Raw genomic sequence first — 19514 nt, forward strand, 5'->3', positions numbered from 1 at the left:
ATTTTAAAGCCTGAAAACCAGTCCAAACTACCTACCCTCCCCCCCACAAAAAAAAAATAAAAAATAAAAAAAAATGAAAGGGACGCTGAGCAGGGGCGCTGGGTAAGCTTTTAAGTATACCCAAGCGCATATGAAGAGTATACACTTACACTCCCTCTCTTAATCCCTCTCCATCCCGGTATGCCCGCTCTCAATGCTATTAAAACTATGGCTCCTACAGAAAGTAGAGCTGTAACTTGAAAAATTATGTCTGCGGGTGCCAGACGGGCCGGTCTGAGTATTTCACAATCTGCTCAGTTACTGGGATTTTTACGCACAACCATTTCCAGGGTTTACAAAGAATGGTGTGAAAAGGGAAAAACATTCAGTATGTGGCAGTCCTGTGGGGGCGAAAATGCCTTGTTGATGCTAGAGGTCAGAGGAGAATGGGCCAACTGATTCAAGCTGATAGAAGAGCAATGTTGACAGAAATAACCACTCGGTACAACAGAGGTATACAGCAAAGCATTTATGAAGCCACAACACAAATAACAAATAACTATTTACAACAACAAAAAAGTTAAGCATCCCGTCTGCCGCCGGTGCCCTTTAGTTGGGCAATTTCTTCCTCCTGTCGCGCAGATCTCTCCCTCAACTCCAGAACCTGCTGTTGCAAGATCTGGAAGTCCCAGTTCCTGCCTCCTCAGCCTTTGCCTCAGCCTCCTCATTTCTCTTCTCACTTGTAAGTGAGAAGATAGAGATACTGTGGAAAGAATGGGAAAAATAGCTTAACCTTATTGATACAATGATTATACATTTTACATGTAATCTGGGGACAGATCGCTTCCACGAGACGCCATCCTCAGTCCTCTGCACCTGCTCCAGTTATTTGGGCCCGTCACGGAAAATTCTGACGTAGGACAAGTGCACTCTTGGCGTATCTCTGGGGAGATACGTAGTGGGCGCAGTTGACTTGCACAGACTTACTGCGACTGTCCGAAGTAACGGGACCCGGTGCAGAAGATGGAGAAGACTAGAGATGTCGCAAACCTCCGATTTTCAGTTCACGAACTTCTGCGGACGGTTCGGTTTGCTGGACTGGTGCACAACATGGCCAGAGTGCAGGCCGTGGCGGTTTTCCAGCCCACATGGTTGCCGGGCTGTGGTAGCTCAATAATTATTATTATTTATTTATTTATATAGCGCCAACATATTCCGCAGCGCTTTACAAAGCACAATAAGACGACAAGGGGAACATATATACAACTAACAAATGTACAGCAGAGTTCCAAGCAGCACAAATATTGTTACAAGAACAGTAAACATTAGGAGGATGACCCTGCCCTTGCGAGCTTACAATCTAATGGGTAGTGGGGGACACACTAGGTAAGGGGGTGGAGGATGGATGAGGCAGTGATTCTTTGCCTCTGATTACATTGTGACAGAGAAGTATATATGGGCTATAGAATGTTATAAGCTTGTCTGAAAAGGTGTGTTTTAACAGTGCGTTTGAAGATGTCCAGGTTTGGAGCATGACGTACAGGCTGTGGAAGAGAGTTCCAGATAAGGGGTGATGCTCGTGTAAAGTCCTGGATGCGAGCATGAGAAGAGGTGATCAGCTTAGAGGCCAGGAGAATTTCTTGGGAGGAGCGAAGGTTGCGGGAGGGACAATATTTTGAGATTAGTGAGGAGATGTATGGAGGAGACAACTCGTGGAGGGCTTTGTATGTTAGAGTCAGGAGTTTGAACTGGATCCTCTGGGTAATGGGTAACCAGTGGAGATAATGGCACAGTGGGGCTGCATCGGAAGAGCGTGTGGAAAGATGAATGAGGCGGGCCGCTGAATTTAGAAGGGATTGGAGAGGTGCTAGCCTGTTTTTTGGTAGGCCACAGAGCAGGGTGTTGCAGTAGTCTAGGCGGGAGATGATTAAGGCATGAACAAGCATTTTGGTGGCTTCTTGTGTGAGGAAGGGACGGATACGGAATATATTTTTGAGCTGGAAATAGCAGGTGGTGGTTAATGAGGCAATGTGAGGTTTAAAGGAGAGCTCTGAGTCAAGTATAACCCCCAAGCAGCGGGCCTTAGTGGTTGAGGTTATTGGGGTGTTGTCTACCGTTATGGTTGCAATTGGTGGGGGTGTAGATAGCGATGGTGGAAAAATCACAATTTCTGTTTTAATCATGTTAAGTTTAAGTAGGCGGGAGGACATGAATGCAGAAACGGCACGTAGACAGTCGGGGACTCAATAATAGAACAACAGTGACTGCCCAGCAGGATCAAATTTGGTCTGCCCACAATGAAGCAACGACCTTATTATCTTTGGTGTGCCACCCCCACCTGAGACACTCATATAGCCGGCGGTCATTGCTTCATTGTGATATGCAAGCCCCTTCACCGCGGCAAGGTAATGATCACGAAGGGGAATGGGCACATGTACATGCCTTTTGTTTTGTTGTTGTAGTGCAGCCAGAAAAATTAGGCAGGCATGTACACGCACTAGAAAAAGTAGTATAGTGGCTGCTGCTAGCAGCGGCCTTAAAAATACAGGAATCCGCCTGGAGTCCTGGACCCTGTTGGTGGTGGTGGAGAAGGCAAGCGGCCTGCAGGCAGAGATGCTGTGTGTGGGGACTGACTTAGTCTTCGGTCGTGCAGTAGCCATCCGGGATCCATGCCTCATTCATTTTGATAAAGGTGAGGTATTGAACACTTTTGTGACTTAGTCGACTTCTCTTCTCAGTGACACTGCCTCCAGCTGCACTGAAGGTCCTTTCTGACAGGACACTTGCGGCAGGGCAAGAGAGAAGTTGGATGGCAAATTGGGACAGCTCTGGCCACAGGTCAAGCCTGCGCACCCAGTAGTCCAATGGTTCATCGTCGCTGCTTGCAGTGTCTATATCCACACTTAAGGCCATGTTGTCGGCTACCTGCCGGTCCAGGCGTTGGTGGAGGGTGGATCTGGCATTGGACTAAAGAATGTCCGCAAGTCGGACATCACCATGAGATCGCTGGAGCGTCCTGTCCTTGCCTGTGTGGACATGGGATGAGGAGGATTACTGGCAGTGGTACCTTTATTGCGTTGTGCTGTCACATCACCCTTAAAAGCATCATTGCCAGCTTGTTCTGCAAGTGCTGCATCCTTTCCACCTTCTGTTGAGTTGGTAACAGGTCCGCCACTTTGTGCCTGTACCGAGGGTCTAGTAGTGTGGCCACCCAGTACAGGTCATTCCCCTTGAGTTTTTTTATACGGGGGTCCCTCAACAGGCTGGACAACATGAAAGAGGCCATCTGCACAAAGTCGGATCCAGATGTACTATCCATCTCCTCTTGCTCTTCCTGAGTGACGTTGCGTAAGTCCTCTTCCTCCCCCTAGCCACGAACAATACCATGGGAACGTGGAGCAGCACAAGCCCCCTGTGACGGCTGCTGCGGTTGTTCTTCTGTCGCCGCCTCTTCCTCTTCCACAGAAACACCTTCCTCCTCATCCGAGTCTGACTCCTCTTCTTCTCCACATGACTCCTCTTCTTCCTCCTCCTCCCCCCTGTGTGCTGCCGCAGGTGTTGAGGAAACATCTGGTTCGGATGAAAATTGCTCCCACGACTCCTCCTGCCGTAACTGTTCCTGTTCACGCTCCTCCACAGCTTGATCCACAACTCTACGCACAGCACGCTCCAGGAAGTAAGCGTAGGGGATCAAGTCGCTGATGGTGCCTTCAGCGCGACTGACCAGGTTGGTCACCTCCTCAAACGGCCGCATGATGCTGCATGCATTTTGCATCAGTGTCCAGTTGTTGGGCCACAACATTCCCATCTTCCCAGATTGTGTCCTACTGTAATTGTACAGGTACTGGGTGAAAGCTTTCTCCTGGTCTAGCAGACGAGAGAACATGAGCAGGGTCGAATTCCAGCTATCGCATATCAAGCGTCTCACCGGCAAGTTATTTCTCCGCTGAATGTCCGCAAAGCATGCCGTGGCTGTGTAAGATCGCCTGAAATGGCCACACAACTTCCTGGTCTGCTTCCGGACGCCCCCTAAGCCTGTGTACTTTGACACAAATCTTTGAACGACCAGATTCAACACATGTGGCATGCAGGGTACATGTGTCAGCTTTCCCAAATTCAAAGCGGAAAGGAGATTGCTGCCGTTGTCACACACCACGTTGCCGATCTCCAGCTGGTGCGGGGTCAGCCATTGCTCCACCTCTTTGTTAAGAGCAGCCAGGAGAGCTGGTCCAGTGTGACTCTCCGCTTTGAGGCAAGACATGTCTAAGATGGCGTGACACCATCGTACCTGGCATGCATCGTAGGCTCTGGGGAGATGGGGCTGTGTAGCTGGAGAGGAGGAGATGGCAGCATCACTAGAGTTGAACTGCCACTCAGCCAAGGAGGAGGAGGACAGCGAAGAGGATGTAGCAGGAGGAGAAGGGGAGGAGGTGGCAGGAGGCCGTGCCTGCAAGCCGTGGAGGTATCACAAGTTGGTCCGCTGCGCAGCCACGTACTCCCTGCTTGCCATCGTTCACCAGGTTGACCCAATGGGCTGTGTACGTAATGTAGCGGCCCTGCCCGTGCTTGGCAGACCAGGCATCCATGGTCAGGTGGACCCTTGACCCAACGCTCTTCGCCAGAGATGACACCACTTGCCTCTCAACTACATGGTACAGTATGGGTATGGCCTTTTTATAAAAATAATTGTGGCCTGGTATCTTCCGCTGCGGTGTCCCAGTGGCCACAAATTTACGGAAAGCCTCAGACTCCACCAGCTTGTTTGGTAATAGCTGGCGAGCTAATAGTTCCGCCACGCCAGCTGTCAGACGCCGGGTAAGAGGTTGACTGGCAGAAATTGGCTTCTTCCTCTCAAAGACTTCATTCACGGACACCTGGCTGCTGTGGGCAGAGGAGCAGGAACCACTCAAGTGCAGAGGCGGTGTGGAGGAGGGTGGCTGTGAAGGTGCAAGGGAGAAAGTAGCTCATGACGCTGCACCTGAAGGAGGAAGAGGAGGCGGAGGATGGCTTGTCTTTTGGGTGCTGCTTTTCCTCAGGTGTTCTTGCCTTTGCTGTTTGTGCCTTTTCTCCAGGTGCCTTCGTAGTCCCTACGTGAGAGTTGGCCTTTCCACGGCTCCATTTTTGCTGGCAGAGACAACAGATAGCTTTGCTCCGATCTGAGACACACACGTTAAAAAATTTACAAACCGCAGAGCCCCCCTGGGGTGATGGCACTATGGTGGCATCTGCAGCTGACGTTGAAGGGCATGTTGGCTGGCTGTCCATAGCTGGCGATACATGGCGCCGGACACTGCCCCCAGCTGTTTCTGAGGATGAGCTCTCTCTGCTTCTTTCATGGACTCGTCTCCTCCTACTCCTCTCGAACTCCCCCTCTGAACTGTCCCCCCGGTCATCTCCTCTAGTGGGAACATACGTGGCATCCATATAATCGTCATTATAATCCTCCTGCCCAGCTTCGCTTTACTCAGACACCCCCAAAACTGCACCAACACCAGGTACTTCATCATCCTCCTCCTCACACGTTACGTCCATACTATTGTCACCTAACTCAGACGTATGAGGTGGTATAACTTGCTTAGCACCTTCATCTTGTTGTAGCAGTATTGGCTGTGAATCAGTGATTTCCCCACCGAATAACTCCTGCGAAGTGTTAAATCCAGCGGATGTGGTGCTTATAGTAGCGCTGGTGGCTGCGGGAGATGAGGTGTTCTGTGTTAAATAGTCAAGCACATCCTGACAATCTTGGGAAGTGATGGCACGTGCCTTCTTCTGAGCACTGTACTTTGGGCCAGAGCCGCACGAAATCACATCAACACGACCTTGCACAGACCTGCCGGTGCCAGGTGGCCTTCCTCTGGGTCTGCCTCTACCTTTTCCTCTACCTGGTTTGTCCATTTTGTCCATCTCGGGCGGGGGGATGCTAGGTATATGCAGTGAGGTGGGTTCACTCAACACAACAGCTAGGTAGATGCAGTGAGGTGGGTTCACTCAACACAAAAGGTAGGTATATGCAGTGAGGTGGGTTCACTCAACACAAAGGTAGGTATATGCAGTGAGGTGGGTTTACTCAACACAAAAGGTAGGTAGATGCAGTGAGGTGGGTTCACTGAACACAAAGGTAGGTAGATGCAGTGAGGTGGGTTCACTGAACACAAAAGGTAGTTATATGCAGTGAGGTGGGTTCACTCAACACAAAAGGTAGTTATATGCAGTGAGGTGGGTTCACTGAACACAAAGGTAGGTATATGCAGTGAGGTGGGTTCACTCAATACAAAAGGTAGTTATATGCAGTGAGGTGGGTTCTCTGAACACAAAGGTAGGTATATGCAGTGAGGTGGGTTTACTCAACACAAAAGGTAGTTATATGCAGTGAGGTGGATTCACTCAACACAAAAGGTAGGTAGATGCAGTGAGGTGGGTTCACTCAACACAAAGGTAGGTAGATGCAGTGAGGTGGGTTAACTCAACACAAAAGGTAGGTAGATGCAGTGAGGTGGGTTCAGCCAACACAACAGCTAAGTAGATGCAGTGAGGTGGGTTCACTCAACACAAAAAGGTAGGTAGATGCAGTGAGGTGGGTTCACTCAACACAAAAGGTAGGTAGATGCAGTGAGGTGGGTTCACTCAACACAAAGGTAGGTATATGCAGTGAGGTGGGTTAACTCAACACAAAGGTAGGTATATGCAGTGATGAGGTGGGTTAACTAAACACAACAGGTACTAGGTATATGCAGTACTGAGTATTACAATGTGCAGCTCCCTGTCACACACTCAGGTAGTCACTGAATGTGCTGGGCCGCTGGCAGTTGCACACACACACAGTATGAATTAACAAGGTTGTCTATGCAACACAAGTGTCAGTGGGACACAGAGAAGAAAAAAAAATAGATCACAAGAACAGGATTAGCTCTGAAAAGAGCTGTTGTGGGGTGCTATTACAGCAATAAGATTCAGCCAGGAGCAAGCCAACAAGCCAAGAGCCTAACTAATCTTTCCCTAGGAGAAACAATCTGCACCAGCTCGCCCTACTCTGACTATTGCAGGCACACGAGTGAGTGTAATCGCCGGCAGAGCCTGCCTTATATAAGGGGGGGGGGGGGGAGTGGCTCCAGGGCTGAGTGTAGCCTGGTTGGCTACAATGTGCCTGCTGACTGTGCTGTAGAGGGTCAAAGTTGACCCTAATAGAGCATTATGGGGCGAATCGAACTTCCGCAAAAGTTCGCCTTCGCTGGTGAACGCGAACCACCCAAAGCTCGCCTGGAACCGTTCGCCGACGAACCGTTCGGGCCATCTCTAGAGAAGACTGAGGACGTGGGAGCGATCCGTGCCCATGGGGCTGTAGGAAGCCACAGGTGTGTCAAAATCACACAGCAAAGATATCAAAGGAGTGGCTTTAAGACAATTCTGTGTATGCCATTGAGTGGCCCAGCAAGAGCATAAGCATCAATAAAATTGAATAACTGGTGAGATCTTAAAATGGCTGTGCACCAGAGCCGAATCATCCTGGAGAAGATCTAGGGTCTGATGGATGATAGCCACTATCAAATCTTTCTAAAAAAGCCTGGTGATCAATCATCAGTGGTTATCAAAAACTAACAATTAGCAAATACTGCACTATTATCACTATGACCACACAGGAGCACAAAAAAATATTTGTTTAACCCCTTTTGCCCCTAACAAAACAAAATGTGGGAAAAGTGCTGTTCTGTGAATAGCTTACAGATATATATACTTTAACTGTACATACTGCACAACTCTATAGTATTCAGCCCACGGAATTTTTTTTAGGATAAATAGATACAGCATACAGTGGGTTGCAAAAGTATTCGGCCCCCTTGAAGTTTTCCACATTTTGTCACATTACTGCCACAAACATGCATCAATTTTATTGGAATTCCAAGTGAAAGACCAATACAAAGTGGTGTACACGTGAGAAGTGGAACGGAAATCATACATCATTCCAAACATTTTTTACAAATAAATAACTGCAAAGTGGGGTGTGCGTAATTATTCGGCCCCCTGAGTCAATACTTTGTAGAACCACCTTTTGCTGCAATTACAGCTGCCAGTCTTTTAGGGTATGTCTCTACCAGCTTTGCACATCAAGAGACTGAAATCCTTGCCCATTCTTCTTTGCAAAACAGCTCCAGTTCAGTCAGATTAGATGGACAGCGTTTGTGAACAGCAGTTTTCAGATCTTGCCACAGATTCTCGATTGGATTTAGATCTGGACTTTGACTGGGCCATTCTAACACATAGATATGTTTTGTTTTAAACCATTCCATTGTTGCCCTGGCTTTATGTTTAGGGTCATTGTCCTGCTGGAAGGTGAACCTCCGCCCCAGTCTCAAGTCTTTTGCAGTCTCCAAGAGGTTTTCTTCCAAGTTTGCCCTGTATTTGACTCCATCCATCTTCCCATCAACTCTGACCAGCTTCCCTGTCCCTGCTGAAGAATTGCACCCCCCGAGCATGATGCTGCCACCACCATATTTGACAGTGGGGATGATGTGTTCAGAGTGATGTGCAGTGTTAGTTTTCTGCCACACATAGCGTTTTGCATATTGGCCCAAAAGCTCCATTTTAGTCTTATCTGACCAGAGCGCCTTCTTCCACATGTTTGCTGTGTCCCCCACATGGCTTGTGGCAAACTGCAAATGGGACTTCTTATGCTTTCTGTTAACAATGCCTTTCTTCTTGCCACTCTTCCATAAAGGCCAACTTTGTACAGTGCATGACTAATAGTTGTCCTATGGACAGAGTCTCCCACCTGAGCTGTAGATCTCTGCAGCTCGTCCAGAGTCACCATGGGCCTCTTGACTGCATTTCTGATCAGCGCTCTCCTTGTTCGGCCTGTGAGTTTAGGTGGACAGCCTTGTCTTGGTAGGTTTACAGTTGTGCCATACTCCTTCCATTTCTGAATGATCGCTTGAACAGTGCTCTGTGGGATGTTCAAGGCTTTGGAAATCTTTTTGTAGCCTAAGCCTGCTTTAAATTTCTCAATAACTTGATCCCTGACCTGTCTGGTGTGTTCTTTGGACTTCACAATGTTGTTGTTCCCAATATTCTCTTAGACAACCTCTGAGGCCCTTACAGAGCAGCTGCATGTGTACTGACATTAGATTACACACAGGTGCACTCTATTTAGTCATTAGCACTCATCAGTCAATGTCTATAGGCAACTGACTGCACACAGATCAAAGGGGCGTGAATAATTATGCACACACCACTTTGCAGTTATTGATTTGTAAAAAATGTTTGGAATCATGTATGATTTTCGTTCCACTTCTCATGTGTACAGCACTTTGTGTTGGTCTTTTATGTGGAATTCCAATAAAATTGATTCATGTTTGTGGCAGTAATGTGACAAAATGTGGAAAACTTCAAAGGGGCCGAATACTTTTGCAACCCACTGTATAAAACCCAAGATAGACAAACATAAACGAATAGTTTGCTGACTTACATCCCATTTCTGCCACCACCCGCTTCAGCAGGTCCTTGTCCCTCCATTTCAGGTCACTCCACATGACCTGGACCTGCTTTGTGATTAGCACCCTCTGGAAATCGGTGCGCAGGATCGCCTGCACCCTCCTGACCAGCGTTTTTTTGGCTTCAGGGGTGGAGAGGTCATAGCGGCCTCTGGTAAATTGCTGTAAAAGAAATATTACAGTATTAACCTTCTGCCGACCGCGTCACGCCGATGGGAGTGGCCACGGCGGCAGCCCCAGGACCGCCTAACGCTGATCGGCGTAAGGTCCTGGGGCTCTGTTTTGCAGGAGATCGCGCGCAGGCTGCGCACGCATCTCCTGCTAGGGGGGCGGAGCCCCGCCCCCTCTTCAGTCCCCGAGCGGCGATTGCCCCTCGGGAGACTGTTAGACAGGTGATCACGCCGTCTATTTACTCTGTGCAGCGCTGCGATCAGCAGCAGCGCTGAACTGGGGACAGCCGTGTGACACGGCTGTCCCCCTGGGGGACAAGAGAGCGATCGTCTCTCATAGGCAGAAGCCTATGACAGCCGATCGTCATAATTGGCTGGCTGTGGGGAGGGGGGGGGAGGGATGATAATTAAAGAAACAGGGTTTTTTTAAATAAAAACAAGAACAATAATATTTATTTAAAAAAAAATAAACATGGGGGGAGCGATCAGACACCACCAACAGAGAGCTCTGTTGGTGGGGAGAAAAGGGGGGGGGGGGGATCACTTGTGTGCTGTGTTGTGCGGATCTGCAGCTTAGTCTTAAAGCTGCAGTGGCACATATTACTAAAAATGGCCTGGTCACTAGGGGGGTTTAGCACTGCAGTCCTCAAGTGGTTAACGATCACTGTATTATACATTAATTAAGAATCTTCTTTCTTACATAATGTAAAAGATTATAATACTATTCATAATAACAGTGTTCAAAATTGTGGGAACCAACCAACTATGAATGTGGACAGATACTAGGGATCAATGATGACTACAAGAGGATAAGTGCCACCTATACCTGCTGACAGATATTGGTAGCCATAATAACTACATTATTTCATTTCATGTGTTATGTGAGTGACAGAGAAGATCCTGTGACAGCAGGCCTTAAATATATAATTGAATGGAAATGTGAAGGGTGAGCAGGACCACAAAGATCTGACTGAATTACCACCCCACTAGAATTATCTGGGGAAAAGCTGCACCATTTATGTGAATTGTCTGTGGAAACGTACGTTGACACATTATGGGCCTGATTCACAAAGCGGTGCTAACAGTTAGCACGCTAGTGAAAAGCCCTTTATCACGCCTAAACTCTGTTTAGGCATGATAAGTTTAGGGGCCTGATTCACAAAGCGGTGCTAACAGTTAGCACCCTGGTGAAAAGCCCTTTATCATGCCTAAACTCTGTTTAGGCATGATAAGTTTAGGGGCCTGATTCACAAAGCGGTGCTAACAGTTAGCACCCTGGTGAAAAGCCCTTTATCATGCCTAAACTCAGTTTAGGCATGATAAGTTTAGGTGTGATAAGTTTAGGTGTGATAAGTTTAGGCATGATAAGTTTAGGTGTGATAAGTTTTTAGGCGTGATAAGTTTAAGCACCAACTGGGTTAGCACCGCAGTGCACAGCTGATCAAAAGTTTTACGCTAACAAAGTCTGGTGCACTTTGCATAGAGTTTAATGGCGCTGCTTTGCGTGCGGGACTTTGCGCGCGATCTAAACTTATCTAAATTTATCATGCCTAAACTTATCACACCTAAACTTATCATGCCTAAACTTATCATGCCTAAACTGAGTTTAGGCATGATAAAATGGTTATCACGCCTAGGGCTCGATTCACAAAGCGGTGCTAACCCAGTTAGCATGCCTAAAAGACTTTAGGCATGATAACCATTGCACCATGCTGGTGAAAAGCCAGTTTAGGCGTGATAAGTTTAGGTGTGATAAGTTTAGGTGTGATAAGTTTAGGCATGTTAAGTTTAGATAAGTTTAGATCGCTTGCAAAGTCCCGCACGCAAAGCAGCGCCATTAAACTTTATACAAAGTGCACCAGTCTTTGCTAGCGTAAAACTTTTGATCAGCTGTGCACTGTGGTGCTAACGCAGTTGGCGCTTAAACTTAGCATGCCTAAACTTATCACACCTAAACTTATAATGCCTAAACTTATCACACCTAAACTTATCACACCTAGGGCTCGATTCACAAAGCGGTGCAAAGTGTTAGCACCATGGTGAAAAGGCCCTTATCACGCCTAAAGTCACTTTAGGCATGATAAGAAGAAACTCGCGCGAAGTTGCCGCGCGTACGCCCGACGCTTCGCGCGAAGCTCCCATTAAACCCTATGGGACTTTGCGCGCGCTCTTACGCGCGTACGCGCGAACGCGCTTACGCGCGGTAACTTCGCGCGAAGAGCAGGAAAAATCGGTGATAACTCAGTGGTGAAAAGGTCATCACGCCTAAAGTCTTTTAGGCGTGATAACTGGGTTATCACCGCTTTGTGAATCGAGGCCCTAAACTTATCATGCCTAAACTGAGTTTAGGCATGATAAAGGGCTTTTCACCAGCGTGCTAACTGTTAGCACCGCTTTGTGAATCAAGCCCCTAAAGTCTTTAACTGGGTTATCACCGCTTTGTGAATTGAGCCCTATATGTATTTTCCGGTGAAAAGCTGCCGCATTACATGTCTTCCTGACTGAAGGGGTCTGCCTGCTGTCCCTGTCCCTTGTTTGTGGGTGGGGGGGGGGGCACATTTTGTAATTACCTTTAGGGTCTCTTGCCTATGTTTTGGGAGAAAACTAAGGCCCACCGTCTTTGCCTTACACTGTTACATTACGATTAGCTCCATCCACATCGTTTCATGGTCACACCCATCGGGGGGCCACACTTGGGCACTTCAGCCTCTGTTGGTGGCGGACCTTGTCCCCGGCCCTGGTTAACAGTACTATCTCTATGTATAAAATACAAGTGTCCCTGCATCCTGTCCCTGTGTCAGAGCTTTTGTGCTACTGTGCATGTCCTGCACCGACACAGCCTTTGGGATAGGACGCTGGACGGGGAAAGAGGCAGGACGGCCGAGAGGGTGCGCGCAGGCTTGGACAGGCACACCGGGAGCTCGGGAATTTTCCCGGTGGGCCTCCGGGGCCCTGGGGACCCTAGTGCTGAAAAGGAGGGGGGCACAAAGCAGGAAGGGCCCCCCTTCCGCGCTCCTCCCTCCAGAATTGCAGCCAGCCAGCAGCAGCAGCGGGGAACGGCTTGTCGCAGAGAGAGCGATAGCTCTGCGTGCCGCTGGTCTGGTCTTCTGCACTGCACTGTTCAATCACGCTCTTAAAGTACTTCCTGTGAGAGCATGATTGGACAGTGCAGTGCAGGAGACCAGACCAGCAGCGGCACGCAGAGCTATCTGACTCTAACGGTAAGGGCCTGTTTCCACTACATGCAGATTCTGCATGCAGAAAACTCCAACTCCAATGAATGCCTATGGAAAATCTGCATCAGAAAAATTTCGTTCAGTGGAAACAGGCCAATAGGCATTCATTGGAGTCAGTTTTCTGCATGCAGAATCTGCGTGTAGTGGAAACAGGCCCTGAGTGATTCCCGCTCGCTGCCGCTGCTAGCTGGCTGCAATTTTGGAGAGGGAAGCGTGGAAGGGGGGCCCCAGGTGAGGGAGGGGGGGAGGCTTCCCCCTCTCCCCGCTGTTCTGTGACACTTTCCTCCCTTTCTGCACTTTACCCCCCTACCTTTCAGCACAGGGGCCCCCAGGGATTGCATTTTGTGTGCAAATTGGCCGACAATCTGATTGCATTTTGCGTGGAAATCGGCCAACAATCTGATTGCATTTTGTGTATTAATCGGCCTACAATCTGATTGCATTTTGTGTATTAATTGGCCGACAATCTGATTGCATTTTGTGTGGAAATCGGCCGACAATCTGGTTGCATTTTGTGTGGAAATCGGCCGACAATCTGATTGCATTTTGTGTATTAATTGGCCGACAATCTGATTGCATTTTGTGTGGAAATCGGCCAACAATCTGATTGCATTTTGTGTATTAATTGGCCGACAATCTGATTGCATTTTGTGTATTAATCGGCCGACAATCTGATTGCATTTTGTGTGGAAATCAGCCGACAATCTGATTGCATTTTGTGTGGAAATCGGCCGACAATCCGATTGCATTTTGTGGGTCTTAGGTCAGCTAGTTACAACAATATAATTGCATCATATCACTAACACTCTGCATGCAACAGAGTGTTAGTGATATGATTTAAATGTGTCTCACTCTCTACTATTAACAATACTGGTACAGGCAAAGTTACAGAGATAAACTAAAAACAATTGTCTACAACACTTATGATATCTTTTTAAATGGGACATGTAAAGATTAAAGAAATGCAGTCAGAATAAGTACCCCAAAAAATATGCATTTTGTTAAAATAGAAGATTGCTTACCTCAATGAGCATTCTTTTCATCCCTGGTGGCATGTTTGGAGGCATTGTTGCAACTTGCAGGAGGTCAGACTCGGCAGTGCTGTCCAATGCGTACAGTCTGCATGTGCATGCCGGGTTTGGACAACTTCCTGTTGTTTTTGTACGCATCAGCCAATCAGAAACGTGTTTGTGACATACACGTGGTTTTACGTGTACGGACGAAAACTACACATGTGCACTGACACAATTCATGCACCCAGCACATGCGGACTTATTTCCGCATGACAACTATACATTACGCATAGAAACCGGTAGCGCATGCGCAGTACTACTTGGGTTGATGCGGAAAGGATTCCGCATGGGAGCATGGTCTTATGCATACTACGTTTCCCCTATTCGCATAGTGGTACTACGCTACGCGGAAACACGTACGCAAACTACTGTATGTATCTAATGTGAAAATAACTGCCATTAGGCGAAAATTAATGCGAAAATATTAAATCGAAAATTTGCATGTCGAAAAGAAATTAGTGCTTTTTTGGTGAAAATTCGGCGAAAAGAATATTTGCATTTTCGTTCATCACTAGAGAAAACCTGCTGCCATAGGGAAAGCTTAGTTAGGCTCTTGTGTTAGGCTTGTTAGCTTGCTCCTTCTTGCTGATACTTATTGCTAAAAAACACTCCTCATCCTCAACAGCTCTTTTGAGAGCTAATGTTGTTCTTGTGATCTATTTTTTATTTTTTGTGTGTCCCACAGACACTTGTGTTGTCAGTCAGTTGCAGCTGGCCCTTGGCAATTCCTACTGTGCCACTGCCAGGCCCAGCAAATTCAGTGACTACCTGTGTGTGTGACAGCTGCACATTTGTAATACCAATCACTGCATACCCACCTGTTGAATGCACCTACCTACCTACGTGAGTGCACACAGTGTTATTATATACCACCAGTCACTGCACCTGTTCACAGTACCTGTGTGTGTGTGACAGCTGCACATTTGTAATACCAATCACTGCATACCTACATATGTGCAGTGCATCTACCTACATGAGCACACGCAGTGTTAGTATAATATATACAATGAAGCAATGCCCTCTGGCTATATGAGTGTCTCGGGGGGGGGGGGGGGTTGCACACCTAAGATAATAAGGTTGTTGCTTAATTGTGGACAAATTCGATCAGCTGGACAGTCACTGTTGTTCTGTCATTGAGCTACCTCAGCCCGACCATATGGGCTGGAAAGCCGCCATCACCTACACTCTCGCCATGGTGCACACCAGTCCAGCACGGCCATCACTACACATACAGCTGTTTGCACTTTGCAGTCACTGCATACCTTTTGCTGCATCTGTAACTGCACATTGTATTATACCTGGCAGTCAGTCCATACCTTTCACTTGAATGGATGGTAGACTTGCCCTCCATAACAGATTTCCGTTAAAGGATTTAAAGTTGGTTCGTCTTATATACAGCAGGGCCTCGAAAGAGTCCTCCTGTGTTATTATTTCTTGTCACTACCTCCCTGAGTCTGGACTTGCATGCCGTGCCTGCACTGCCTGCTGCCTTCCTTGGATGTGTTTGGGTAGCCGTTCCTGCTCCTTTGCCCACAGCGTGCCTGCTGCCTTTCTTGGATGGGTGGTGGTGGTAGCCGTTTCTTAGGCTCCCACTCCGGACAGGAATCGAACCCTGATTCCCCGGCCCTTACCCGTGGTCACCATGGTACTGAGAAAGTGATATTGAAACTTTATCAGTCACACAGTTGAATGAATGGCAGACTTGCCCTCCATAACATTCTCGTTGAAGGTACTGTAGAGCCAGCAGAAAAAGCATGCCCCCCAACCATCCCGATTTCATCGGGATTCTCCCGATTTGGGGGGGCTCTCCCACTATCCCGGGAAGCCCCCCTTACGTCCCGGCCAGCTGGGGAGAGAACACAAAAAAAATGATCGAGGCCCCAGCCGCGCCAATTAAGTATGCGGGAGCCGGCTTTATTCCTCCCTCCCTCCCTCTGAATGCCCCCACCATGCAGTGTGTGCGCAGCGGAGCAGTAACTCCTCTTATTGCAGATCCATGGGCACCGGCAACTAGTCTCTCTGCTTCCTGTGATGTCATGGTAAACAGGAAGCAGAAGACTCCAGTTGCAGGTGCGCCTGGATCTGCGGAAAGAGGACTGTCCGCTCTGTTGCGCACGCACTGCCTACCGGGGGGGGGGGGGGGGGGACATTCACAGCAGGTGGGGGCATTCAGAGGAAGGGAGGGAGGAATAAAGCAGGCTCCCGCATCCCTTATTGGCGCGGCTGGCGCCTTGATCATTTCTGCCATCTCTTCTCTGCCCAGGGCAATCTCCCTACACACAGGGGCACCTTCCTCCCCAACCAGTGGCTCCCTCCTCCCCACCCACGGGCATTCTCCACCCCTCCACTGATGACCCCCCTACCCACTAGCACCTTCCTCCCCACCCACTGGCAGCCTCCTTTCCACCCACATGTACCCTCCTCCCCACCCACTGCCCCCCTCCTCCTACCCACTGACACTCTCCTCCTACCCACTGGCACCTTTCTCCCCCACCCAGTGGCACCCTCCTTTCCACCCAATGTCACCCTCTTCCCCACCCAGTGTCACCCTCTTCCTACCAACTGACACCCTCCTCCTACCCACTGGCACCTTTCTCCCCCCACCCAGTGCCATCCTCCTTTCCATGTAATGTCACTCTCCTCCCCACCCAGTGTCACCCTCCTCCTACCAACTGGCACCTTTCTCCCCCACCCAGTGGCACCCTCCTTTCCACCCACAGGTACCCTCCTCCCCACCCACTGTCCCCCTCCTCCTACCCACTGACATCCTCCTCCTACCCACTGGCACCTTTCTCCCCCACCCAGTGACACTCTCCTCCCCACCCAGTGTCACCCTCCTCCCCACCCAGTGTCACTCTCCTTCTACCCACTGACACCCTCCTCCTACCCACTGGCACCTTTCTCCCCATCCAAGTGGCACCCTCCTTTCCACCCACAGGTACCCTCCTCCCCACCCACTGTCCCCTCCTCCTACCCACTGGCACCTTTCTCCCCCACCCAGTGGCACCCACCTTTCCACCCACAGGTGCCCTCCTCCCCACCCACTGTCCCCCTCCTCCTACCCACTGACACCCTCCTCCTACCCACTGGCACCTTTCTCCCCCACCCACTGGCACCCCCCTTTCCACCCAGTGTCACCCACTCCCACCCACTGGCACCCTCCTCCGCAAACTCATTCCTCCCATTGTCACCCTCCTGCAAAAGCAGTGGTGTGGCTTAAGGCCGCACAGGGGACGTGGCTTAAGTGTCCCTCTTTCACATCTTCAAATGTTGGGAGGTATGGAAAAAGTAATTTAAAAAATCAAATGTAAGCTTTAACAATGGTAGAGAAAGAACCATCAAAAGTTGATAAGGCAGTCAGACATTAACTGACATCACTGAGTGAGGAAGAGCAATCTCGGCGTGGTGCACAGTAGTCCAGCACGGACAGCTGTGTGCGTTGCGTTACACAGTGAGTTTGGTGTGTCAGTGTGAAGCAGTACTCTAATTACACTCCCTGATTGATGTATATACATGCAAGATGTTTTAGAGCACTTTAGCCCTCCAATTTAGCATGCAATGTGATTTCTGCCCTTAAAACGCTGCTGTGCGTCTAATCCGGATTTTTCCCCGGGACTTACTTTTGGTGTGTATCCCACTCCGCCATGCCCCCCTCCAGGTGTTAGACCCCATGAAACATCTTTTCCATCACTTTTGTGGCCAGCATAAATGTTTCTAGTTTTCAAAGTTTGCCTCCCCATTGAAGTCTATTGCGGTTCGCGAAAGTTCGTGCGAATCGAACTTTTGCGAAAGTTCGCGAACCGAAAATCGGAGGTTCGGGCCATCTCTATTACCGTAGTGTGGGATGGGTTCTCCCCACATGTGCAGAAGGTGGTTGATGTACAGCAACTCGGGTTTGTGAGTACCCAGTTTACTTTCCAAATTACCTGCTCACTTATTAGACATACGCGACACCATGTTGGCCACCAGCCTCTTTTTCTAAGCTTACTTAACCCCACCCTCCCCCCAGTTACATTGCATATGTCCTGCATTTTCTGTTTTTCTGTTTTTTGTTTTAATTATTCTACATTTCAGAATGACACCACACAGTACACGGAATGCAAAACAGAGGTACCACAGCACCCAGTATGACACTACACAGCACCCAGCATGACATTACAGCACCAAGCATGCCCCACAGAGGCACCATAGCAATCAGCATGACACTACACAGCAACCAGCATGACATAACAGCACCAAGTGCGCCCCACAGAGGCACCGTAGCAACCAGCATGACACTATAGCATCCACCATGGCACCACAGCAAAAAGCAATCAGGGTATGCTGAGTCCTATGGTGCCTCTATGGGGGCATATTGGATGCTGTCATGCCATGCTAGGTGCTGTGATGCCTCTATGAGGGCATGCAGGGAGCTGTGGTGTCATGCTGGATGCTGTGGTGCCTTTATGGGGGACATGCAGGGAGCTGTGGTTCTACTATGGGGGCATGCTGGGAGTTGTGGTGCCTGAATGGGAGGCCCATGGGAGCATGGGATGGGGTCCACTAGAAGGTCAGGGAATACTATGGGGGAACTGACCGAACCTGGCTGCAGGCCAGCCCATCCAGCAGAAAGCAAGACCAGCCAGCACAGAAGCCACAAAAGAAGGGGAAAAAAACAAAGGATAATACCTTTCAAATTACAAATGCTTCCAAAAATTGTGGAAAATTGCATGCACAGTTTGCAATGGTAAGTGAGAAAGCTGCCTTACAGATTTAAAGAACAACTGTTAGCTGAAAAAAAAAGAGTTGAACTTACCTGGGGCTTTTATGCACACATTAAACTCTCTGGGACAGATTTATCAAGAGTGTCTGAGACAAAATATTAGTAGGTTTTTAGAAATTTATGCAGAACTGTCTCAGACATCCTAAGAAATGACTAGCTAGTGCAGATTCCTTCTTAAACTATAAGGAATAGAAGGAGTTAGGAAGGTCTCTCAGGCAGTGCAGTGTGTGAGGGGAATTGCTGTTGCTGAGGTAACCAACGCACCTGCTGTCAGCAAGCTCTGAGTGAGGGGGGAGGAGCCCTCCACAAATCACATCTAGCCTGCACTATCTGAAGAAATGCTAACTAGCACTTATTATCTGCAGCAGTTAAGGAATGGATTTGCACTTTTCTTAAAGGATACCACAACTGAACATGTGTGGTTAAAATGAGTGCAGCACTGTATAGGTTGTAATACGCACATACCGACTGTTCCTCCCGCCCCCCTCCGTCTGCCGCCGTTCACACTCTATACACTCCGGTGTGCGGCGACTTGCTTGACCTCTGCCCCGGACATACTGCGCCCTGTGTGCGCAGTATGTCCTTCCCCCTTCACTTCTGGCCGTCGCACAGTGCGAGGCTCAGAAGCTGCTGTCCCCTCTGCGCTGCGTGTGCGCTCCATTACACCGAGCGTCACATAATTAGCATGTGACGCTCGGTGTAATGGAGCGCACTCCGGGGTGCCGCTGTGGTTTCTAAGCAGTGAGAGGGTTGTATGGGGGCATTGGGGAGCCTCCATGTGGCACTCCTGGATAGAGCTAATGTAGCAT

The 19514-nt window shown here is 48.9% G+C and overlaps 1 long non-coding RNA gene across 1 annotated transcript; it reads right to left on the reverse strand.

Moving 5' to 3' along the window:
* Positions 1-493: 493 nt before the first annotated feature.
* Positions 494-18931, reverse strand: LOC137570463 (uncharacterized). Its single transcript, XR_011031055.1, has 2 exons — positions 18739-18931; positions 494-742 (listed from the first exon to the last, which is right to left on the reverse strand). It is a non-coding gene; the product is annotated as an uncharacterized lncRNA (long non-coding RNA).
* Between the last annotated feature and the right edge of the window lie 583 nt (positions 18932-19514).

Source organism: Hyperolius riggenbachi, chromosome 4 (assembly GCF_040937935.1).
Source record: "Hyperolius riggenbachi isolate aHypRig1 chromosome 4, aHypRig1.pri, whole genome shotgun sequence".
NCBI lineage: Eukaryota > Metazoa > Chordata > Amphibia > Anura > Hyperoliidae > Hyperolius > Hyperolius riggenbachi.